This window comes from Pinus tabuliformis, chromosome 9 (genome assembly GCF_031772625.1).
Source record: "Pinus tabuliformis cultivar Carrire ecotype Pingquan chromosome 9, CPIR1, whole genome shotgun sequence".
Taxonomy (NCBI): Eukaryota; Viridiplantae; Streptophyta; class Pinopsida; order Pinales; family Pinaceae; genus Pinus; species Pinus tabuliformis.
The window spans coordinates 215,520,970-215,547,440 of record NC_142307.1 but is presented as its reverse complement, the minus strand read 5'-3'; the positions used below and the strand labels follow the sequence as shown (position 1 = coordinate 215,547,440).

At 36.3% G+C, this 26,471-nt stretch overlaps 1 pseudogene; it reads right to left on the bottom strand.

Annotated features, from left to right (window-relative positions):
* Positions 1-19,475: 19,475 nt before the first annotated feature.
* LOC149147921 (putative strigolactone esterase DAD2 pseudogene) lies at positions 19,476-25,764 on the bottom strand (annotated as a pseudogene).
* Positions 25,765-26,471: the final 707 nt, after the last annotated feature.

Genomic DNA, 26,471 nt, shown 5'->3' with positions numbered 1-26,471 from the left:
TGTTATTGTATGAATGTCTGCATTACCATTTGGCACTTCTGTACGGTGGGATCATTTAATCATGCTTAACATATAGAAGACTGATTATGCGATATGCTGTTCACAACTATTCTGCCTAACTTCTTATGCAGAATGGTTTATCTTTATTGGTTTATATTCTGATATCAGTTGAATGATCTTTATTACCAGCTGCTGTTAGAAATCTTTCTAGATCGCATAAACAAAAGAAAAACACCCCGGGTTAGCATAGATCAGATGTATTTCTCTTCATTAGATTACATTAGCATAGAGTTAGTTTAGCAGTTAGAATCGAGACTAGTTTAGAAAAACCTCTAGATTAATATCATCAGACTCTACGCACACACATACACCCATCACATTGGGAAACTGGTCCCATTACCCCCAGTCGGACCCGCTACTCCAAACGGGCAAGGAGCCGCCAACCAGGTTCCGGACCGGGTGGGTATCCCCCTTGTTGTTGACCCGACTTCGGGCCCCTCAACAAATTCATACAGTAAAAATCTACATATTATACTAGTTATATATGGATTATATGGTTGTTGTTTCCTTGGCATTTTTTTTGTTATTATGTCGGTTATTGATATGTATTAGGACAGTGGCTATGTGTGTCTCCCATCATGATTTTACTTATATATGAATGAACAATGTATATATGGCCTAATGGATGAAAATTCAACTAAAGTGATAAGGAAACAATGCCTCATAATGAATATTAGATAAGTATGAGACCCCTATGCTTAGATCGTTCATTTACACCTATAGACTACATTGATGCCAAGAGTTTTATAGAATGTCAGTCCCGGTTGGGGATGGTCAGGTCTAGTCCTGAAGTTAGTTTTTGGTTTATTAGTCTTATCATCATGTGTTTAATGGATTCCAGAAGTTACAACAAGTTCTGGGAAGTGGTCAGAATTCTAGGCTTGTAAAGTGCCTTAAATTCCTCAGGCTCTAGCATAGGTTTGCTGGAAATAGTCCTTGGACACAGGCATGCAGGCTTGTGGAAGAGTCCATAGCTCTTTGGACGTTGACATGCCCATAGCATGAGAGTGTCCTGAGGTTAAGTGTTCAAAAAACTCAGTGGGACCCAGGGGCTGGTTAGCATAAAGGTTTGGATGGTTCCTAGGGGTCCTTATGCTAATGTTAAAGATCCATATGGTGTTTTTCTGTCATTTCCACTTCCTTAATGTGACTTAGGAGGTCGAATCATATCACAGTAACTTCTCGTCACATGTTTACCCTAGTTGGTTGATTACTTGGGTAGATGTGGGAGGAGGGTGTTACATGGAGATCCTGTAGAGTCCCTGCACTTGTCGGCATCTGAAATATACCTCCTCAAGCAAGCATCTCTCCAAGACTCTAGAATCTAGCTCGAGGGTGACAATTAAAAGTTACTGTGGTTGCAATTAACTATGGTTTGGTCGAAAGTCCTTGTCCCAAAATAAGTTTCCTTGCAAGGATTAAAGAAAAGAGTTTATTATTTGTTAATGAATCATAACGCATGCTCTGGATTTGTGTTTCTCTTTCCTATATGCATCACCAAACAGATATATATATATATATATATATATAAAGAGAGAGAGAGAGAGAGAGAGAGAGAGAGAGAGATTGTAACAACCCTAGTGAAAATTCCATGTAAAAATATATAAATATCATGGATGATGGGACACGTATTCCAAGCTAAATGGCGGGCAAGGCATCCTAGGGGGTGTTCATTTGGTTGTTTATGGCTAAAGAAATTGGCAAAGGCAATGGCTAAGGCATTAAAGAGGCAAAGAGGTATTTTGGCAGATTTATTTATGAAAATAATGGAAATTAGGAGAAAAGGAAGGTAAAAGGTCATAGGCTGCATGTGAGGAGGAAAATGAAGGAAAATAATGGAAATTAAGAGAAAAAGGAGGTGAAAGGTCATAGGTTGCATGTGAGGAGGAAAATGAGAGAAACTAATGGAAAATGAAGAAAATAGAGGCCTCATTAATAAAAGGCTTATGAGGATCAGTGGGCAAGACTTGATTAGTTTAGTTTTGAAGCTCTCTCATTATTCTCTCTCTCATACTCTTGGAAACTTAGAGTTTTCTTGGCGCACTTTGGCATTGGAGCAAGAAAATCAAAGAAGGCAAGATGAAGAAAATATCAAGTAGGGAGAGGTAGGATCAAGTGGCTACAATAGGTTTCATTGTAGGTATCAACTTGCATGTGTATTTTCCTTGCTAGATTTGCCATGCATGGGATTGCATGTGTATTTTCCTTGCTAGATTTGGCATGCATGGGATTGCATGTGTTTATTTTCTACCATGGCATGGATTTTGCTAGGTGTGACAGTATTTTTAGCCTAGCCTTGCCATTTCCTGATAGCTTTGATGAGATGGGTTCTCTCATGCATTTTTTGGGAGATGGCCAGATTGGATTCGAAGATTAGTGGGGTGAATCTCTGAAATGACAAACACATGGTGGTAGTGGTCCCTGAACTGGACTGAGGATTCACGAAGCCATTGGCCTAGTAACCCCTTAGCCGGAATGTGGGTTGCGGTAAAGCCATATTGTGTGCCTCGGTGGGCCTAGGAATCCTTGCTGGTGAATGGCGGGATATATGGTAAAGACAAGAGGTGTATTTTGTCTCTGTTGGGCCTAGTGATTTCAGGATGGAATGCACGATAAATCCTGGAGAGTATGCATCGGTGTAGGGCCTGGTGATCCCTGGATCATAATGTGAATGCACGATAAAGCCTAAGAGGCTAGGAGGCACTCAAATTCCTCACATGTAGGTGGAGAACTCCAGTGGCATCCACATTGATTGGTGGTTTTGATGTGTTCTATGAGTTCCACATTCATGCTCGGAATATGGCATGGGGGTGATTAGATGAAGAGAGACTTGGCTTAGCCAATCTATGGTCGTGTGGAACGTGGTAGTCCCATCACCAGTTGGTTCATTGCATTATTAATGAAAAGAATTCATTCCCTTGATTTTCATGTACAAATGTAATAATGTATATATGGATTTTGATGGCTGATATTTTTATTGTATTTATATTCCTATTATGTTTTTTGTATGCACATTTACCTCTGAGGGTGTTACAAGTGGTATCAGAGCATGGTTCAAACACTTGGACTGGATGGGCTCTATCATAGATAAAATGAAGAACAAAGGTTAAATTTTAGACCTTTATGTCATATATGTTATAACTTTTATTCTGTGGCATATTAAAAGTTTAAATTTTGTCCATACTGAAGGTAAATCGCACTGATAATGTGGTAAAAATTTCAGATATTGGTTCACAAACTTTAGGAATTATGATCTAAGGAAGATGACCTTCCTGAATGCACCTTTAAATAGCTCACGTTGGAATTTATGCAATAACTTTTCTTCCGTAGGCTTCCAGAAGCTGAAAAATCATCCACTTTGAGGGGAAATACCAATTATTATGTGGTAGGAGTTTCAGATATTGGGTTGCAATATTTTAGGAGATATGAGCAGAGGAAGTCGAGCCTTCTGAATGCTCCTAAAATGAGGTCTCAAACAAGTCATGCTTACATTTTTGTTATAACTTTGTTTCTAGGAACTCTTAGGAGCAGAAAGTTTTTCTACAATGAGAGGAATTCCCACTGATATTGTGATAAAAATTTTAGACATTTATTCGCTATATTTTAGGAGATATGACCAGTGGAAGTTGAGTTTTCTGGATACTCCTAGAATTATGCAACAAATAGGATTGTGTTGCTATTTTTGTTATAACTTTTCATCTATGAAATCTCAGAAGCTGAAACTTGAACCATAGTGAGGGATAATTCCATTGATCATATGGTTCGGTTTCCATAACTTTTACTACTACATCTTAGGATATATGCATTGCATCATTCGTTATATTAGTTTGCATGCAAAGTGTTTGATGAAATGCTTAAATGGTTCAATGATTAATTGCATACAAACTGGTTGATAAAATGCCCTAATGAGTATCTTGTTTGTCTTGGGGATAGTATTGATGTATAATAGTATTTCTATTGTTGATATATGCTTACTTGTATGCAAATATTTTTCTATAGTAGTTTGCATGTAAAGTGTTTGAAGAAATGCTTACATGCAAATGTAATAGTATAGTAGTTTGAAGAAAAATGTAAAAGTATAGTAATTGTTTGAAGAAAATGTTAATTTTTCTTGGATGGGATAGTATTGTAGTATGATAATATGGATGTAGCTGATCTATGTCTATTTGCATGCAAATAATTTAAAGAGTTGCATGTAGGGAATTTGAAAGGTTGCATGCAAGGAATTTGAAAAGTTATATGTGAGGAAATGGAAAAGTGACATGTTTTTACTTATCAAGTTACAAGTGGAATAAGGGAAATGTTTTTGACTTAGTCTCATACAAATGTATGAGAAATAAAAATCAATTTATTTTCAAGTATGGTTAAATTTAGTAGATCTTTGGAGATCCCATTTCCATAATTGGACATTGGAGATCAGACCATTATCGTAGCTTCCTCCTTCTACCTTAGTGTGGACCATGGATAGTAAGGGGGTATGCTTATAGGTTGTTAGTATTGGTGAATGTTGATTTCAAATTAATAGACATGATGTATTGATTTTGGAACATGTGACTGACTGTGTATGAATTATATGTCGCTTACATGTTGATTTCATGATACCTACTTACATCCTTGTATGTTAGGTTACATTTTTTAATATTTTGATTACATTCATTAGTCTTGTAGAATGATTACAAGGACTGGTCGATTATGTTTGACTACATGTGGTTATGCATATTGGTAGTTTTTTTTGCATTGCTTATGCATATTGTTGGTTGCATTGGCAATGTGTACAATGGAGTAATGGTTGTTGTTATGCATGTATGGTCGTGGCTATGATTATGCATGTATAGTAGTTCAAACTTGACTTGTGAAGTCATTGTATGAAATTTATGTCATGATGGTACTATTGGTTGTTATGATGCTAATGAGTTGGTTGAGATAAAGCAAGAGATGCAGATCATCAAAGTGAAGTTGTAGCATTGGACCTCGAGGCAAGGGCAAATCATCATATCGGTATTGCATTTGAGCATGCAGGTATGTAAGTTAAGGATTTTTATATGCATTAGGTTTATGTACATATTTTGATGTTATGGCTACATTCATGATAGATGTTGGTTGATTAGTGTAGTTATATGCCCATGTGTCTGATAGTCAAGAATGATAGTAACCTGTAGTTGTATGCATTGCTATTGTTGTTTTATATTATATAACCCGATGATTATGCTATATGTTGTTGATGAGTATGTTATAGGTTAACTTGTTGATTGTTATATGATAGTTAACTTGACAATTCAGTTTTATGTTGTTGATGAGCATGATATATAGCTTATTTTTGTTATATGCTATTAACTTGATTATTAGGGTTATTTCATTGAGACATTGATGTTATCATTTGGATTGTTCATATGCGTGACGGTTATGTTCATTGCCTTGAATATCTTGATGTTATATGTATTGTGTTAAACTGGTTTGACCTATGCAGATGGTTATGGTTGCGATACTCAAGTATGAAATAACATATCTGTGATGTGGTGTCGTACTAATTTAGACTCATCATACATATGTGATTATCATGCATGAACGACGGATGCTTATGAGCTTGTAATATGAACATGTTAGTTAGTTACTATTATGGATATCATGATTTATGTTGACATGTTGTAAAGCTATATCTCACTAACTAGATTGATTATGCAAACAACATAGCCTCCCCTAAAGTGCACTAAGGCATGAGTTTTCTTATGTATCATACTTGGTGTTTCATAGTTGATTCTATTGTCTATTTGATATTTGAGTGTTTGGTGCCTATTATGTCATCTAATTGATTTATATAACATGTTATGTTTGCAAGTGGTTGAATGATCGATGAATTTCTTAGTATGAGTATGTGTTCAAATGATTTTGTTTTAAGATGATTGTACTAAAATATATGTGTTGAGACAATTGATATGTACTTAAGTATAGTAGGTGATAGTTGTATTATGACTTATGACTATGGGTTGACTATGGATTATGACATGATTGTTAGTCTTGGTAACGGTTGATTTCAAATTGATATATATGATTGTCTTGATACTTGGAACATGTGGTTGACATGTGTGAGCATGATGTAGGCAGTTGCATGGCAAGAGAGGTTGCCATGAAATCTTGAAGATGGCTTAGGTTGAGCTTTCCCTAGGAACCATGAATGTTTGAGCCTTATTTGTGGCTTTGTTTATATCTAGTGTATGGCCATACCACTTTGTTTGCAGAGTCATGTTATTATTGGTTTTTATGGTCTTATTCTTGTTTGTTTCCTTTCTTGCCTTTTTTATGTTTTGAGTTTGGGAATTGGTTGAGAAAGAGGAAAGTCGATGGAAATAGGGAGAGATGTGTGGTACCCAACCGATGATATAAGACCCAAATGAAGCTTTGTGCATGAGTAAGCACATAGGAAGGTAAGACTACGACAATCGGTTGGACAAGTTGGGTCCATTATGGTAAATGGAAAGTAGCAGTGTAGACACAAGAAAGGTAACAAAGAAAGGTAAAGAAAATGGATTTGAAGTGTCATATGATTTGGCTATGTTGGGAACTATTGCTCTTAATGCCTGTGCATAAATAAGGAAGTTCTCTTAACCTAGACCTTATGTTATCTGGTAATTATTTTATGATCATGATTATGTTGAAGTTTATATATATGTATACATGTATCTATGTATGTCATTGTCTGATAGGATCACGATTGTTTTATGCTAATGTTTATATATGTATGTATGTATCCATGTATCTATGTTACTATCTAACAGGTTTGTCAGGGATCATTCTTGTGGAGGAATTATTGCTTATGTAGGAGAAAACCATGAAGAGATTCCTAGTCTTACGAGGAATCAATTGGGAAGAATAGTCATGACAAATATGCGAGGCCAGTATCACGTGGATATGATTTGGTATTATATACTTGTATTATTCCTATGTCTATGTTATGATAGGTAATGTTGAAGGATACATCAACAAAGTGAAAGCAATGCGGTTTGCGGCATGCTAGGATAAGCATGCATGAGATACTGGAAGCAAGGTTTTGTGGTAAGGACCGTGTGGTTTTGGATGTGTGGTACTATTGTTGTGCATACAGTGTATATGTTGTACATGTTGCATCTATGATGTGTGCACTTGTGGTGTTGTATATACATAGCATGTGTACATGTTATGTATGCAATGTTATGGACATGATGGTACAAATAAGGTTGTGTGAATATTGCATATGGGGTGTTGTATACATATTTTACTGTCTTCATGATGTATATGTGGTGTGTGTGCATATGGTGCTATGTGCATGTTTGTATGTAGTGCTGTATACAAATGATGCTATGTACGTGAAGGATATGCAGTTCTATGTACATGTGGTATTGCGTGCATGTTGTACATATGGTGCTATGTACATGTGGTGTTGTGTGCATAATTGTACAAGTGGTGATGTGAGCATGTGGTGCCGTGTACATGTTGTACATAAGGTGTTATGAGCATGCGGTGCTGTGTACATGTCGTGCATGTGATGCTAAGTACATATGGTGTCGGTGCATATCGTGCATGTGGTACTGTGTACATGTGGTATTGTGTACACATGGTACAATGTTGTAGTGTACATTTGGCATTGTGTACACATTGTTCAGGTGGCACCGTGTACATGTGATTTTGTGCACACGTTGTGTAGGTGGTGCAATGTACATGTGGTACTATGTACATGTTGTACATATGGTATTGGTGCACATGTGGTACTGTGTGCATGTCATCGATGTTGTGTTATGGGCATGCGGTATTATGAATGTGCATCATGTAGTCATGGTATTGTGGCGTGCATACTCATTGTGTTGTGCTCTATGTAGTTACATGTATTGGGTGGTATTGCACATCGGGTATGGATAATGCATTGTGTTGTACACTGGTTGTAGATGTATGAGTTGCATTTCAAGTGTAAGTGCATGTATTGCATGGCATTGTGTGTAAGGTGTGTACGTGTGTGATGCACACTATGTGTCTATGCACATGGTTGAGGAGAAGGCACTGGGTGTTTGTTGGGTGTAGAAATCGAGCCAAAGTGCGTATGGAATAAAGATGAAGGTAGAAGCTAAGGATTGATCAAAGGATAAGTATCAACATTTTATTTCAGTTTTATTATGCATGTGACTTACGATTCTGGTATATGATGATTAAATGTGAATTATGATTTTGGTTTATGATCTATGATTCTAATTTTGATCTATGATTCTGGTTTATTATCTATGATTTTGGTGTATGATGGTTACATGTGATTTATGATTTTGATCTATGATGGTTGTGTTTTGAGCTAACCTGATGTGATATCTTTATATATGTTGATTTGGTCAAGTATGCTAGTTTGACTTGCTCTGAGAGGAAGTGAACAGGATTGCAAATGTACATTATTGACGAGCTACCAATGAGGTATTATGTGAATTTATTTCAATTTATTTTATATCTAATGGAAGTTATGTGCTTGGTACAAGAATAAATGAAATGCCCAGTTGGGTGGTTGAAATCGAATACAAGAATTGGCAGCAACAACAAAAGAAATTGGAACATGCAGCAGCATGCTAGTAAAGTATTCAGGATCCGGGCCATTGTGGAACATTGGTACCCAATAGTGTCCATTGATTTCCGTGAGCATGATATGACCAGTATGATGTGTTGAGGCGGGTATATTCCTTGGTTTTTGTATCTTCCGATGCGAGGAAGCCTTGCTAAGGGATGGACTGCCCGGGATGGGGGTGCCAATGGAACTTGGAAGGTGAGTGACTACATGGAATAGGTGACATGATTCTCAAGGGACTGTGTAGCAGAGAAGGGAAGGTCATGGATGGATTTGTTTTGGTCATTATCATTTCCATATGGAATCAGATGCACATTGGGAGTGCGCCTTGGAACAATGAGTCGGTAATTGTTCGCTGAGAGGACATGTGGTGCAAAATTATAGTGCTAGACATTGGATGCAAATTTGACTTTGCAGTGGATTCTAGACTTCCTGGGAAGGAGGTGGATCCTAGTATTACTTTGAGGGTGGAGGTGTGAGCCTCTAGATTCCCTTGTTGCAGATTCATGTTATTTTATTTGTTGGTTGAGAAAATTTACATATGTGTATATGTATATGTGGCTATTGTAAATACAATAATGAGCTATGTTATAAAGCTCCAGTATGCGGTATGTTGTCATGTTTTCATGATTTTCTGATTTTGAGTAGATCTTTCATTGTAAATACTGCAACGAGTTGTGTTATAAAGCTCCATGGGCAGCATGATTTTATTTCAACAGTCATGTTGGTTATAGGTGTCATTGAACACCAAGGATGGTGTTCCCCAAGGGAGAGGGTTCTATAACAGCCCCAGTGAAAATTCCATGTAAAAATATATAAATACCACGGATGATGGGAGACATATTCCAAGCTGAATGGTGGGCAAGACATCCTAGGGGGTGTTCATTTGGTTGTTTATGGCTAAGGAAATTGGAAAAGGCAATGGATAAGGCATTAAAGAGGAAAAGAGGTATTTTGGCACATTTATTTATGAAAATAATGGAAATTAGGAGAAAAGGACGGTAAAAGGTCACAAGTTGCATGTGAGGAGGAAAATGAAGGAAAATAATGGCAATTAGGAGAAAAAGGAGGTGAAAGGTCATAGTTTTAATGTGAGGAGGAAAATGAAGAAAATAGAGGCCTCATTAATAAAAAGGCTTATAAGGATCAATGGGCAAGACTTGATCATTTTAGTTTTGAAGCTTTCTCATTATTATCTCTCTCTCATACTCTTGGAAACTTAGAGTTTTCTTAGAGCAATTTCTCATTGGAGCAAGAAAAGCAAAGAAGGTAAGAGGAAGCAAGGATCAAGTAGGAAAAGGCAGGATCAAGTAGCTACAACAGGCTTCATTGCAGGTATCAACTTGCATGTGTATTTTCATTGTTAGATTTGGCATGCATGGGATTGCATGTGTATTTTCCTTGCTAGATTTGGCATGCATGGGATTGCATGTGTTTCTTTTATACCATGGCATGGGTTTTGCCAGGAGTGACAGTATTTTCAGCCTAGCCTTTCCATATACTAATAGCTTTGATGAGATGGGTTCTCTCATGCATCTCGTGGGGGATGGCCAGATTGGATTCGAAGCTAAGTGGGGTGGATCTCCAAATTAACAAACACATGGTGGTAGTGGTCCCTGAACCGAATTTAGGATGCACGAAGCCACTGGCCTAGTAACTCCTAAACCAGACTGTGGGTTGCAGTAAAGCTAGATTGTGTGCCTCGGTGGGCCTAGGAATACTTACCGATGAATGGCGGGATATAAGGTAAAGCCAAGAGGTGTATTTTCTCTCCGTTGGGCCTAGTGATTCTGGGATGGAATGCACAGTAAAGCCTGGAGAGTATGTCTCGGTGTAGGGCCTACTGATCCCTGGATCAGACTGTGGATGCATGGTAAGGCCTGAGTGGCTAGGAGGCACTCAAATTCCTCACATGTAGGTGGAGAACTCCAGTGGCATCCACATTGATTGGTGTTTTTGATGTGTTCTATGAGTCCCACATTCATGCTTGGAATATGTCATGGGGGTGATTGGATGAAGAGAGACTTGGCTTAGCCAATCTATGGTTGGGTGGAATGTGGTAGGCCCATCACCAGTTGGTTCATTGCATTATTAATGAAAAGAATTCATTCCTTTGATTTTCATGTGCAAATGTACTGATGTATATATGGATTTTGATGGCTGATATGTTTATTGTATTTCTGTTCCTATTATGTTGTTTATATGCACATTTTCCTCGAAGGGTGTTACATACATACATACATACATACATACATACATACATACATATATATATATATATATATAGATACATATATATATACTATATATATATATATATATATATATATATATATATATATATATATATATATATATATATATATATATATATATATATATATATATATAATTGCACCTCAATGTTGGGCATTCTTGTTATAGCAACTTATGTGTGTTTCTTATTTAAAGGAATTATATTGATGAACAAGGATGAGAGAATAAGCCCTTGAACCAAAAGCAATTGTTGTGTGAAAACGTTGCTGGTATTCCTATGATGGAACATTTTAATGTATTAACATACAATAGAGAGAAAGACATTAAATAATAAAATGTAATCTTGAATGTGATGATATTCTAATTAATATGCCTAAGTGTGTTAAGAACATCACGTGTTTAAACAAGAGGCATAGGCCACAAGCCGCGATGAAAGCCTCAAAGGTCTGATTGTTAGCTTAAAATTAATAAAGGGCTTGCATACCCTTTTTCTTATTAATGAGAATAGTTACAATAGACACTCCCATGTGGGGAGGGTCTAAGTGATGTAAATCACCCTTAGTTGTTGATATCAAATGAATGCGATAAAGAAAAAGTTTGGTTGCTTGAATCCATTATTCCTGGGAGAGGAAAAGACGAGGTCCCTGCTGGAAAACATATTTAGCCTTTCATCCTTAGGAGGCGAGGAATATACTATCGTCATTTTTGCATTGATGGTGGGGAACTAGAAGGTTCTCCATAGCGCCATGGAGCTTCTTATAGTCATGACAAGGATCCTGGAACCTTCGGAGTGTAGAAGGAGAGGTGGAATCCCTTAAGTATGTCACCCCAAACCCTTAGTAAGTAATGGATGTATAAACATCAAGAAGCTTTGGAAGCACACACATGAGTAACAAGAAGATAATGCTATGTTCAACCAAGGAGTTTTTACAAGATGAAAGGAGAGAAAAATTATGTTTAGTAGTGATCCAAAGGTTGTCAAAGAGGAAGTGGAATTAGAAACCATACCTACAAAAATTAAATCCTTGTTGGATGAATTCAAGGAGATTGTTGCTAATGAATTACCAAAAGGATTACCTCCCATGAGAAATATCTCTCATCAGATTAACTTGATTCTAGGATCAATTTTACCAAACAAGGAACCTTATAGGATGACTCTAGCCGAGAGTGAAGAAGTAAATAGGAAAATACAAGATCTTTTTGATAGAGGACTTATTATAGAAAGTTTAGTTCCATGAGAAATATTGCCAGTACTGACTCCAAAGAAGACAAGTGAATGGAGAATATGCACCTATTCTAGAGTGATTAATAGAATAACCATCAAATACCAATTTCCTTTATCTAAGATGGATGATATTATGGATTGTTTGAATGGACATGCATACTTCACAAAGACAGTTTTAAAGGGTGGTTATAATCAAATCCAAATTAGGGAAGGTGATGAGTGGAAGACTATTTTCAAGATGAAGGATGGACTGTTTGAATGGTTGGCTATGCCATTTGGGGTAACGAATGCCCCGAACATATTAATGAGGCTCATGAATGAGGTCTTTAAACCATTATTTGGAAAATTTGTTGTAGTATACTTGGATGACATTTCAATTTTCGACCAAGACAAAGAGGATCACTTGGAGCATGCAAGGAAAGTGTTGCACTGGTTGAAGGAAGAGAAGTTGTTGATCAACTTGAAGAAATGTACATTTATGCAAAATTAGTTAGTGTACCTATAATGTTTTATTTACAAGGAAGGTTTGAAGATGGATTCTGAAAAGGTGTTGACTATTTTGGATTGGACAACACCTTAGTCCATTTTTGAGGTGCAAATATTCCATGGGTTGGCAAGCTTCTACCATAAATTCATTAGGAATTTCAGCTATATTTGTGTACCACTTAATGAATGCATGAAAAAGGGAAATTTTAAGTTGACGACTATGACCAGGAAAGCCAAATATGAAAAATAAGGTGACAACAAAACAGGGCTTGGTACTTGAAAACTTTGATAAAGTATTCCATGTTGATTGTGATTCAAGTGGGACATCATTTGGGGAAGTTTTAAGTCAAGAAGGAATACCAATAACATTCTTTAGTGAGACTTTGAATGATGCTAAGAATAATTATTTTGTATATGATCAGGAATTTTATGCTTTTGTGCAAGCTTTGAAGAAGAGGAGACACTAGTAGTTTCCCAATGAGTTTGTTTTGTTTACTAATTACAAGGCATTACAATACATTAAAAGTTAAGTTAAGTTAAATCAAGGGCAACCTAAATGGTTTGAATTCTTACAAATATACACATTTTTTCTGAAGCATGGATTTGGAAAGTGAAACAAAGTTGCAGATGCTTTGAGTAGGAGAGTGTTGCAACTCAACACTTTGTCAATAGAAGTCATGACTTTGAAAAGAATGAAGGAGTTGTATGGAGAGAATGGTGATTTTGGAGAATCTTAGAGAAGTTTTAAAGCAGCTTGGAGTGTGGATCGAACCATGTTCTTGGATTACCATATCTAAGAAGGAATTCTATTTAAAAATCAACAATTATGCATTCCTCAAGGGTCAAAGAGGTTGAATATCATTAAGGAGCTACATGGTGGAGGCTTAGGTGGGACTTTTGGCATGGGGAAGACCACAACATTAGTAAAGGAGAGGTATTTGTGGCCTAGCATAAATAAGAAATTCAAGAAGTTGTCTAGTGTTGTAGAGTTTTCCAACAAGTAGAAGGAAAAGGCCAAAATACATGGTTGTATGCTCTGTTATTGTTGCCAGAAAGGCCTTGGGAAAATGTGAGCATGGAATTTGTCTTGGGATTTCCAAGGACACAAAGGAAGTATGATTTAGTGATGGTTTTTATAGATCGATTTCGAATATGGTACATTTCATAGCGTGCAAAAATGCTAGTGATGCTACCGAAGTGGCTATTTTATTCTTCAAAGAAGTAGTGAGACTTCATGGTCTACCAAGAACCATTACTTCAAATAGAGATACAAGATTTCTAGGTCGATTTTGGAGGACAATATGGAAGATGATGCAATCTAACTTGTTATACAATTCATCCTATTATCCACATACAGATGGAAAAACTCAAGCTGTGAACAAGATTATTTGAAATTTGTTGAAAATCTTAAGTGGTGAAAATCCCAACCAGTGGGATATGGCCTTGGCATAGGGAAAATTTGCATACAATGTGTGGGTGAATAGATTGAATGGTAAGGGTATTTTTCATATTGTTTATGGAAGGTCAGAAAAATGTGTTGTGGGCCTAATAAAGTTATCAGACTTGGAGGAAAGGAAGTGTTTTGATGCAAGTGACTTTGACCACAACGTGTAGAAAATGCACAAACAGGTGAAGAAAAGAATGCAACAAAGTAATGAAGAGTATAAACAGAAATAGGATTCAAAAAGGAGAAAAAGAAAATTGAAGAAGGAGAACTGGTAATGGTGCATCCGTAGAAAGAAATATTTCCCAAGGGTACCTACAGTAAGTTGAAATGTAAGAAAATAGGCTAATTCAGAATTCTTAGAAAAATTTATGAAAATGCCTACAAGATAGAGTTGTTGAGACACTTGGATATCTCTTTGATATTAAATGTGGTTGATCTTTACAAGTTCCATGAAGGAGAAAACAATGAAGTGATGGGTACACCAACTGAGTGGAAGGAATAATTACCAATTAAACTTGTTGAAAAAGTGGAAGAAATTCTAGCCACAAAGGTTGGAAAAAAGACCCACCAAAAGGGGTATTTAGAGTATCTAGTCAAATGGAAAAATAGCGGATATGAAGATGCATCGTGGGTGACTGAACACGAGTTACCACACTTATGAGGTACTTAAATCTCAAAAGTAACTACCACATGAGCTTGTAGCTAATATATTATTACAAAGGGTGTTTGATGAAGGATCATCCTTGGCCTTAGGAAATCCTCATAATCCAAGAAACAAAGTTTCTTTTTGAGTTCTTAATGTAGAAAAAATAAGTGCTACAACTCCCATGTATTTTGAGTTGCTAACATTCTTATTATGTAAGTTGCTGATACACCAAGCTAATAGTTGTTGCCACTCTTCTAGCGATGTTTTATCAAAGCAATGATTACTTTTGAGACACTCACAGGATGTCGTTGTTGATACTCCTATTGCATGGAGTTGTTGACACACCCAAACCAACAATTGTTATTTCAGGCAGCCACTAGTAGACATATTACAGGAACATAATGTAAGTCACGAATTTTCAATTCGTCCAGATAGTATGGGGAATCAAATCATTTTATTTCTAGAGTAGGAAGCGGCCAACAACATGGGAACTCAAATTGTATCAGTTATAGAATGCTAAGAGGTCACAAGCGCGAGGAACAAATTACGACAACAAAGGAGAAAAGGGGCATCTGGGCTTTGGCTTTTGGTTGTTGCATGATTTAGAAAGAGTGCAACAATTTAACAAGTGTGTTTTGGTTATTATGTGGCATTACTAGGAAACAACATATGAATTGCAAGCACTATGAGGACTTCACTCTCATATTTGAATTGTTGTATGTAACAACAAATTTTGAATTAATACATATAATTGAATTCTGGTTTGAACTCTCGTGGTCGGTTCCACATAACTTTGTTTGTACTTTGCAATATAGTTAATTGAATTAATAAAACACATCATCCAAAGATGTTAGAAAATTATATATTACGGAGCAATGGAACACATAAAATATTGCAGAAATATAAACACAGAAAACACACAAAACAAGAGAGACACAGATATACGTGGTTCACCCAGTTTGGGCTACGTCCACCCTGAACAGCCTGTCCTTCCTTTCTATTATCCAGCAAAATGAAGAGACACAACCTACAACAAATCTGCTGTAATATCCTCTGTTTTCTCTCACAGTCTCACCTCTCTGTTTCTCGCTCACAGAATACACATCTATCACACAGCCTCAAATACAATGCCCTCATACAAAGAGAGGGGTTGCCTTCTAGGGCAAAAAACCCTAAACTAAACATAAGTTCTACTGTCAGATCATATGCCTAATGAACGGCCCATATTGACTAGAAATTACTATACTTTTACAAGGCAATTTTACATTTATTTTAGGCTTCGGGGGTGCTGCCCCCGAGCCCCCGCCGGGGGACCACTGGCCCCCGGACCCCCTAGCCGGGGGGGATGGGCCTCCCCGGACCCCCACGGGGGGGACATGCCCCCTGCGTGGAGGGGTGTACAAAACTTCCTGGGGTATACATACGGCTGAAACAAAGACCTCTGAACAATCATGCTCCACACACAACAAAAGAAAAATGACTAAAGGCGTGTGCTCTTATTTGCAGTTCTAATTCTGTAGTTTGTGTGTAGAAACTACAAAACTTAGGATTGCACCACATTTTAAAAGTACATTTTAAGAGATACTAACGAAAAATCCATTTAGTCTATTTTCAAAAGTAATAAAAATAAGATGAATATACTCTTTGATTAAGTAATAAACAAAATATATTTATTTATTTTAATAAAATGGGGTAATTTAAACTTATTTTCTTAATTAAGAAATTAATTTTTTCATCATAAAGAAACATAAAACATCAATCTAATTGTTAAAAGTTTTTTTCCTCTTTCTTTCTCTTAGTTTCTTTTCTAGTTAATTTTATCCAAGATATGGCCACCGTTTCTTGGAATCTTAAGTTTAAAAATGTGCAAAAATCTAGTGCTCTAAGAATTTTCAAAGTATAATGTGTAGAAATCAGATATCTTAGAGATTTTTGAAGAAATCAATCTATTTATTCAAAACTGCATTTAAGGAAAAAAAAAAAACTAAAATTTAAGATATCTTAGAGATTTTTGAAGAAATCAATGTATTTATTCAAAACTGCATTTAAGTAAAAAAAAACTAAAATTTATGATGTAACAAAGAATTATATTGTAAAATTCTAATAAAAAAACAAAAAATTTAGTAATTACACTTTTCCCATAATTTTTTTTAACCTAAGAAAACCATAAACTCACATAAATGAAATTCTACATTAAAAAATTATTTAAAATGAACTGTCCAAATTTTATTATATGTACCAATTTTATGATGTGTTCATTCTAAATCCAAATTTAGTGATTATATCCACACAAACTATTAATAATATTAAATATTAAAAAAATTATTTTTCGGATGAATACACAACAAGTGTATAATAGAATGGGTGGTTTTTAGTTTTTCTATGTTTTTATTTATTTATTTAGATATAACAGTAGAATTTTAGATGATTTTTTTTAATTTGTTTTTAATTCATAAATAAATTTAATATATTTAAAAAAATATTTATTTAGTTTATAGGTGCGATTATTTTGTAATAAAGTTTTAGAAAATTTTTCAATTATCAATAATTATTAAATGGTTGATAAGAATTTAACCACTTAAATATTTTAGAATATTTTTAATATTATTTTTCACAAGTTAAAATTTGAAATTTATTTTCAAAACTATTAAATGTTTTTGTCATTTTAATTAAATTAATTAATTAAAAAAATTCCATATAAAAATATCTCGCATGAAATAAATTATATTTTTTTAGATATCTAAATTCATAATCTATAACCTTTATGATAAAGATGAGTGATATAACTGATTAAAATTCTTGTCATTTTATTTTAAATAAATATTTTGATATTTATCAAGACCACTTAATTTATGATGATGATTATGGTGGTTAACATCCACTCAGACCAAACATTGGTCTATCGGACCTAAGGAAACAAATTATTTATTTTGATTTAAGATTTTATTCCTATGCTCAAAAAGCTTGGAGAGAAGCCTCCCGAGCTCACTATAATTTTGACATTGTAAAAGGTTAGGAAGGTCACTATTGTAACAAATATTGTGAAACTGAAATCTAATGTGGTTGTACGCGGGGCACTCTAAGAGGAAGTGGTTTTCATCGTCGATGTTCCTATTCTCACATATATGGCAAATCCCTTCCATCCATGGTGTTTTAGGAACTGCCCAATGACCTGTTTCACTATGGAGCTCATGACAATTCGTTCTAATCTTTGCTATATTAATTTTCTTCTTTGAGCTAGTTAAAATAGAGAGATACTTTTGATCTTCTAGGGTGGAGTTGATGACCTTCTTATAATAACTTAATTTTCTTTTACCCGGTAAATCTTTCTCACACTACATTTTTTCTTTGAACTTAGAAGTAACAATATCTTTAATGTTATTAATATTTTGCATTGTATCATTCTCGTTGATCTCCCAATAGTTTAACCAAGCCCTTGTGTCTTTATGCTACCCTCGATTGAGCCTTAGGTGGTTTTGGCTGGATTTTAAAGCTAGCTTAGGAAGTCTGTGATCATCTATGTTATTGAGTTTGTGCTTGTACAACAGAAATCTAATCATAGCTAGGCTCTCAATAGAGGAAAGACTTGCTTCTATAAGGAGAATATGATAGGGTGTATTACTTTTAATTTTCAAGTTATAAGTTATAAAACGCTTCTGGATTTGCTCAATCTTTCTCCATGATTATCTGGAGATGCTGCAACTCCAAACCTCACAGCCATATAAGATAACAGCAGTGACTAAAGCTTCAAAGAGGAACTTCTTTTTATCCCACATTACGAGGTTTGTTGTTTTACAATTATTTTCAAGACCAAAATAAGCTTTCCACCCCACATTAATCATTTTCTCAATGCTATGGTTCCAGTTGAGCTTGTGATGAATATCAATTCCTAAGTACTTGTAAGAATACACTTCCTCCAAGTTATTATTGTCATACATAAAATTAGTGTAAGTGTCCTTCTTGGATTTGACAATCATAACTTTTGTTTTGTCAGTGTTAACAGTCATACCCATGGTAGAGCAGAAATCCTTAAGAATCCTGAGTTGCTTATCAAGATTAGACGGGCACCTTGCGAAAAGAACAATATTGTCAGCATAGAGAAGAAGGATGACGACTATCCCAACTAAGATTGTGCCATCACATCCTGCTTCCTCTAAATAGCCTTCGAGCTTATCGATGTAAATGCCAAATAGGGTAGGGGAGAGGGGGAAACATTGTTTAACTCTGTTGTTACACTTAATATCTTTCGACCACCCCTCATTGCTCTTTAGCTTGGCATTTACATTCTCTATAACCTTATAGCGACAACTCTCAACTCGAGAGGAACCTTTAGCTCTTCTAATCTATTCCAAAGGTTGTATGTAGGAACTGTATCGAAAGCCTTTCTAAAGTCCACAAAGCAACAAAATAAATTGGATTTATCATTACGACATTCCTACCTAATTTCACAAACTATATTTTTCTAATGTTGAATGCAGCAAATTCCTCCCAAAAAATAACCCAAAAACCAAAACAAAATTGACGCGGTGGGAAACCTCACAAAGAAATCACGACTAAATAACTCTATGAATGCTCAAAGTACACATATGCAATATTATAGGGTAGTTGCACTGTTGTTAAAAAGAACATTTAATCTCTGATTTCGATTATCAGAACATGTTGTAAACTTACGACGGAAAGTAAAACTTAGAGTGAAAACTAAAAGAACTGCTGGAACCCTACATTACCTCGGTTCTATACTGTCCATTTACGTCTTATATGATAGCTATAGTCGCTTGATTGATTAAATAGTAGTCCCTTCGGAAGTATTAGTGTTGAAATTAGCTTGCTTCTCTGAACTGAAAATGGACTGCTTAATGGCCTGAATAACCAGTGGAGGAGTACTTAGTTGCGGGAGGTGTCATTTTTTCAATATTATTTCAATCCAAGTCTCTCCCCCGAGATGTGTTCTCAGATATTCTGCAACGATGAGGGGAACAACTATATCCTCCTTGCTTTGAATGATATAGCACGGTGCGTGGACATGACCCAGAATTGCCCTCCAATCACTCTAAAAAATTGTTCTACCCACAAACACAATGATTTCTGGCTTCATATTGAGCAATGTCCAACTCAATTCATTAACTGCAGCGGGAGCATCTACACCTACAGCGAGGGGAGCAAAGTCGGAAACCTAAGCTGTGAAATTCGATTCCATGGCAGAGAGCATTTGCTTTATATCTTCTTGTTGGAATCCTCCTTCATAACCAACATCATTCAAGTACCTGGAGATTGAGTAACCTATCTATATGTCAATACTATTGGGTGTGGTGCATGATTTTTCAGAGGTCTTTGTTTCAGTCGGCTGTATACCCCAGGAAGTTTATACACCTCTCCACGCGGGGGGGACTTGTCCCCCCAACGGGGGTTCAGGGGGGCCGATCCCCCCTGGTTGGGGGGTCCAGGAACCAGTGGTCCCCCGGTGGGGGTGCCCCCGAAACTAAAAACAGATGTAAAATTGCCTCGCAAAAGTATAGTAATTTTTAGTCAATCTGCCCCGTTCATTAGGCGGATGATTTGACGGTAGAACTTATGTTCAGTTTAGGGTTTTTTGCCCTAGAAGGCAGCCCTTCTCTTTGTATGAGGGCATTGTATTTTAGGCTATGTAATAGAGGTGTATTTTGTGAGCGAGAAATAGAGAGGTGAGACTGTAAGAGAAAACAGAGGATATTACAGTGGATCTGCTGTAGGTTGTGTCTCCTCATTTTGCTGGATAATAGAAAGGAAGGACTTGCTATTCAGAGTGGACGTAGCCTAAACTGGGTGAACCACATATATCTGTGTCTCTCTGGTTTCATGCGTTTTCTATGTTTTTATTTATGCAATATTCTATGTGTTCCAGTGCTTTGTAATATATAATTTTCTAACAATTGGTATCAGAGCCAAAGGTCTATTTGGCTGATAAACCCGCAGGAAAGAAGGGTTCCTCATTCGAGTGGGAGAAATGGTGGAAGATCGTAAGTTTAGGGTCGAGAAATTTAACGGCCAAAACTTCTCGTTGTAGAAGATGTAGATGGAAGAATATCTATATCAGAAAGATTTGTACCTACCATTGGGCGGAAAAACAAAGATGCCGACGGGTATGACAGATAAAGAATGGAACCTTCTCGATAGAAAGGCACTCGGAATAGTATGGTTGTGCCTCGCAGCGTCGGTCGCCTTCAAAATTTCAAAAGAAACAACGACAGAGGATTTGATTAAGGCATTGGAGAAACTATATGAAAAACCCTTAGCCTCAAACAAGGTATTTCTTATGAAACAGTTATTTAATATGAAGATGTCGGAAGGTGGATCTGTTTCAGACCATTTAAATTATTTTAATACTATTACAAGTCAGTTATGTTCTGTAGGGGTAAACTTTGATGATGAAGTTAGAGCTCTGTTATTCTTGTGCTCATTGCTAGAAAGTTGGAATGGTTTAGTAATGGCCATTAGTAACTCTGTTTCTGGATCTAGTACTTTAAAGTTTGATGATGTTGTCAGTGCTATCCTTAGCGAGGAAATGCAACGGAAAAGCTCCGGTGAGACATCGGGTAACGCTTTGAGTGCAGAGTCTAGCGGAAGAAAAATGGAAAGAGGAAAGAGCTCAAGATATCGCAGTAAATCAAGGAAAGGCAGATCCAAGTCCAGATCATGGATAGTATGCTAGAAATGTGGAAAGAAATGACACCTAAAGAAAGACTATAGATCTCGGAAGAGAAAAGAAGGAGACACACAACAAGAAAACAATCATGAAGCAAATGTCACAGGTGAGGTGTTACAAGATGCTTTGATTATTTCTTTCGAAAATATTACTGATTCCTGGGTGGTAGCTTCAGGGGCCTCATTCCATGCCACACCTAATAAGAAATATTTTCATGACTATGTTCAAGGAGATTTTGGATAACTCCGTTTTGGTGATGATAAACCCTGTAAAATTGTTGGAATGGATAAGGTTCTTGTAAAACAGTAGAATGGAAACCAATAGCTACTAAAGGAGGTAAGGCATGTTCCAGATCTGAAGAAAAATCTGATTTCAACAAGGCAGTTAGGCAATGAAGGTTGTGTGACAACTTTCACACATAAAGATTGGAAGGTCACTAAAGGAGCCCTGGTAATAGAAAAAGGAGAAAAGATTGGTACATTGTATTTATGCAATGGTATTTCTAACTCTGTTAATGCTTTAACTTCCAAAGGAGCAGATGCAACATTATGGCATCATAGGCTCGGACACATGAGTGAAAAGGGGATGAATATTCTTCACTCAAGGAATGTTTTACCAGGTTTGAAGAATGTTGATTTGGACTTTTCTGAGAATTGCATTTATGGAAAGAAAAAGAGAGTCCGATTTCTTAGAGTTGGGAAAGAAAAGAAAAGCGAAAAATTAGAGCTTGTGCATACAGATGTATGGGGACCTGCTCAAGTATCATCTCTCGGTGGCTCTCGTTATTATGTTGCTTTTATTGATGATGAAACTAGAAAAACTTGGATTTATTGTATTAAGAATAAATATGATGTATTTGATACTTTCAAGAAATGGAAAGCTTTGGTTGAGATTGAAACAGGTTAGAAATTGAAGTGTCTCAAATCAGACAATGGAGGTGAGTATTGCAGCAAAGAGTTTGATAGGTACTATTCAGAGCATGAAATTTGCAGAGAGAAGATAGTTCCAAGAACACCACTAGAAAATGGTGTGTGAGAAAGGATGAATAGAACAATCATGGAGCGTGCAAGGTGCATGAGATTGCATGCAGGAATGCCTTTACAATTTTGGGCAGATGTTGTAGATACTACTTTTTATCTAATAAATAGAGGGCCTTCAAGTTCCTTGGATGGTGGTGTTCCAGAGGAAGCATGGACAGGTAAAAAGGTAAAGTACCCTTTTTTAAAGACTTTTGATTGTGAGGCCTTTGTCCATATTAATAAAGAAAATAGAACAAAGCTTGAGGCAAAGTCAAAGAAATGTACCTTTATTGGATATGGTGTTAATGATTTTGGTTATCGCTTATATGATTACGAAAATCACAAAATCATTAGAAGCAGAGATGTAATATTCAATGAAAAGGATTTGTATAAGAATCAGTTGCAGGAAAAGAAACATGAAAAAGAAAACAAGGAATATGTAGTTCTTGATGAAATCACTTAAAAAGTAAAGGTGCCTAAAAATAATAATAATCAACAACCAGAACAACAACAACCACCACAACAGCAACAGGCACCCCAAACACCTGAAAGTGGTGTTAGAAGATCTACCAGGATAAGTATATCCCCTGAACGATACTCTCCTTCATTATATTATTTATTGTTGACTGATTCTGGTGAGCCCGAATGTTAAGAAGAAGTAATGCAGGTTGAAAGTAGGAAGAAGTGGGAGGTAGCCATGGAAGAAGAGATGGACTTCTTAATGCATAACCAGACTTGGGACTTAGTCAGGTTGTGTGTAAGAAAAACTATATTGAAGAATAAATGGGTTTAGAGACTGAAGGAAGAAGATGGAGGAAAACAAAAGTACAAAGCTAGACTTGTAGTGAAGGGGTTTGCACAAAAGAAAGGTATTGATTTTGATGAAATATTTTCTCCTGTTGTTAAAATGACTTCAAACAGAACTATTTTAAGTCTAGTAACAGTTGAAGATTTGCATCTTGAGCAGTTAGATTTAAAAATAGTCTTTCTCCATGGGGATATGGAGGAAGAGATATATATGCAGTAGTCACAAGGATATGAGGTAAAAGGGAAGGAGAAACTAGTGTGCAAGTTGAAGAAGAGCTTGTATGACTTAAAACAGGCTCCAAGGCAGTGGTATCTAAAATTTGACAAGTTTATGTCTGAACAAGGTTATACTAAATGTCACTCTGATCATTGTGTTTATCTGAAAAAGCAAAATGATGGCATCTACATTATATTGTTATTGTATGTGGATGACATGCTTGTTGCAGGGTCTAACATGCACGAAATAAATGTGCTCAAAAGAAAATTGGCAAATTTATTTGCAATGAAGGATTTGGGAGCTACAAAACAAATCCTTGGTATGAGAATAACTAGAGACAGGAAAAATCATAAATTAACATTGTCTCAGAATGAGTACATACAAAAGGTGTTGAAAAAATTTAATATGCACAATGCAAAACCATTTAGTACACCTTTTGCTAGCCATTTCAAACTTAGTAAGAAAATGTGCCCGAAGACCCAAGAAGACATAGATTATATGTTTAAAGTTCCATATGCATAAGTAGTTGGAAGCTTAATGTATGCAATGGTCTGCACAAGGCCTGATATTGCACATGCAGTGGGAGTTGTAAGCAGGTACATGAACAATCCAGGAAAGGAACATTGGATGGCAGTAAAATGGATTCTCACATATTTGAAAGGTACCACAAATCAAGCATTATTCCTTGGTGGTTCAAACATTTCTCTACAGGGATATGTTGATGCAGATATGGCAAGTGACAGAGATAACAAGAGGAGCACTACATGATATGTATTTACTGTAGGTGGAACAACTGTGAGTTGGGTTTCAAAAATCCAAAGTGTTGTTGCGCTTTCAACAAGAGAAGCAGAATATGTTGCTGCTACAGAGGCTAGTAAAGAAATGATTTGGCTACAAAGGTTTATGGGTGAATTGCGTAAGAAGCATGATATGGGCACGTTATACAATGATAGCCAAAGTGCTATTCATCTTGCAAAGAACTCATCATTTCATTCCAGGACTAAACACATACAATTCAATAACATTTCATATGATCAGTGTTGGAAGATGGAGAGTTGAAGTTGCAAAAGATACACACTAGCCAGAATCTTGCAGATATGCTAACAAAAGTTGTAACCGGGGAGAAACTGAGAATATGCTCAGTTTCAATTGGTCTTCAAGGATGACGATGAAGATGAGAAACAACTAGGTCCAAAGAGGAGTCATTGTTCAGCAAATGAAGCAGCGATGGAGTTTCGACAATCATTCTTCAAGTGTGAGATTGTTGGGTGTGGAGTGATTGTTCAGAGGTCTTTGTTTCAGCCGGATGTATACCCTAAGAAGTTTGTACACTCCTCAATGCGGAGGGGTACCAGGGGGACTTGTCCCCCTGCGGGGGTTCGGGGGGGCCGATCCCCCCTAGCTAAGGGGTCCAGGGGCGAGTGGTCCCCCGATGGGGGTTTCGTGGGTAGTGCCCTCAAAGCTAAAAACAGATGTAAAATTGCCTTGTAAAAGTATAGTAATACCTAATAAATCTGGCCGTTCATTAGGCGGATGATCTCACGATAGAACTTATGTTTAGTTTAGGGTTTTTTGCCCTAGAAGGCAACCCGTCTCTTTGTATGACGGCATTGTATTTGACGCTGTGTAATAGAGGTGTATTCTCTGAGTGAGAAAGAGAGAGGTGAGACTGTGAGAGAAAATAGAGGATATTACAGTGGATCTGTTGTAGGTTGTGTTTCTTCATTTTGTTGGATAATAGAAAAGAAGGACATAACCCAAACTAGGTAAACCACGTATATGTGTGTCTTTCTGGTTTTATGCGTTTTCTATGGTTTTAATTTTACAATATTCTATGTGTTCCATTGCTCTAGATCAAAATGTTTTAATTAAAATACATGGATACCATAGACCAATCCAAAAGGAGAGAAAAAAGAATGGAAAAAGATATATGAAAAACATCAAATCTTGATATTAATTGAACCTTGGAGACGCTCCCAATAGCACCAACTTTTGAAACAAAGCAGGTTGTCTTACAGAAGTAATGCAAAGCACCCGATCATGGCAGACATGGAATGACCCACGTAAACGCACTCTTCAACTTTAAGCTCGTCCAGAATATCAAAGAGGGCATCCACATAGGCATCAAAATCACTGTATTTCCTCATATCAAAGTAATCTGGATTAACACTTCCAGAGCACATCAAGTCATATAGCTCAACCTTGAAATCATTTAAGAAGAATGGGAAAATTCTTTGCCATACTGACTGATCGGTGCCAAATCCATGGGATAGATACGTTCTCCCGTTCCAATCACTTTTACGTTCAAGACCTTCGTTAGTTCAGAACCCTTTACAGAATATGGCATTCTTGTATGGGCCTGGTAAAACAGCGAATTGAAGACAAGAGAACTATGGAATGAACACAAACTATGTTAGAGCACTGGTTATTATGCTGCAGTGCTATACAACAAGCACAGGCACGCAAAACATGTCTAATATCTCCAGGGATATGCAAGAATAAGATAATGTTACCAGAAACGAGAAACGGGGAACGAAACGAGAAACGACAACGGTTCGAGAAACGTAGTTTGGAGGTTTCGCATTCAAGAAACGAGGAGAGAGAAAAAACAACAAATATATGAAAAATGCAAATTTAATTTCAATTTTCAATATAGTTTCAACTAGATTTATAGCCAGATTTGAATAGAAAATTAAATAAATTGAATACCGTTGATCTCACATACTGATGCTTAACAAGTTGACCATTAAAGCTTAACAAATTGACAATTAAATATATGTCTTGCTAATTATTGTTTAATGTTTATGTGTGGAAATTTCAAAAAATTCTATATATATGTCACCCAAGACCAAAATATACCATTCGGAGAGAAACAAAAAATACCATTTGGAGAGAAACAATAAGTAAAATCTACAATTGAATGTACACTTCTTAAACCATATATGGAATTATGTTTAAGCTTTGAGTTTTACCCATATATATTAATGAAGAGATTAACTTAAAATTAATGCAGAGATTAACTTGCTTTCAAAAAGGGAAATCGACCTAGGTGGT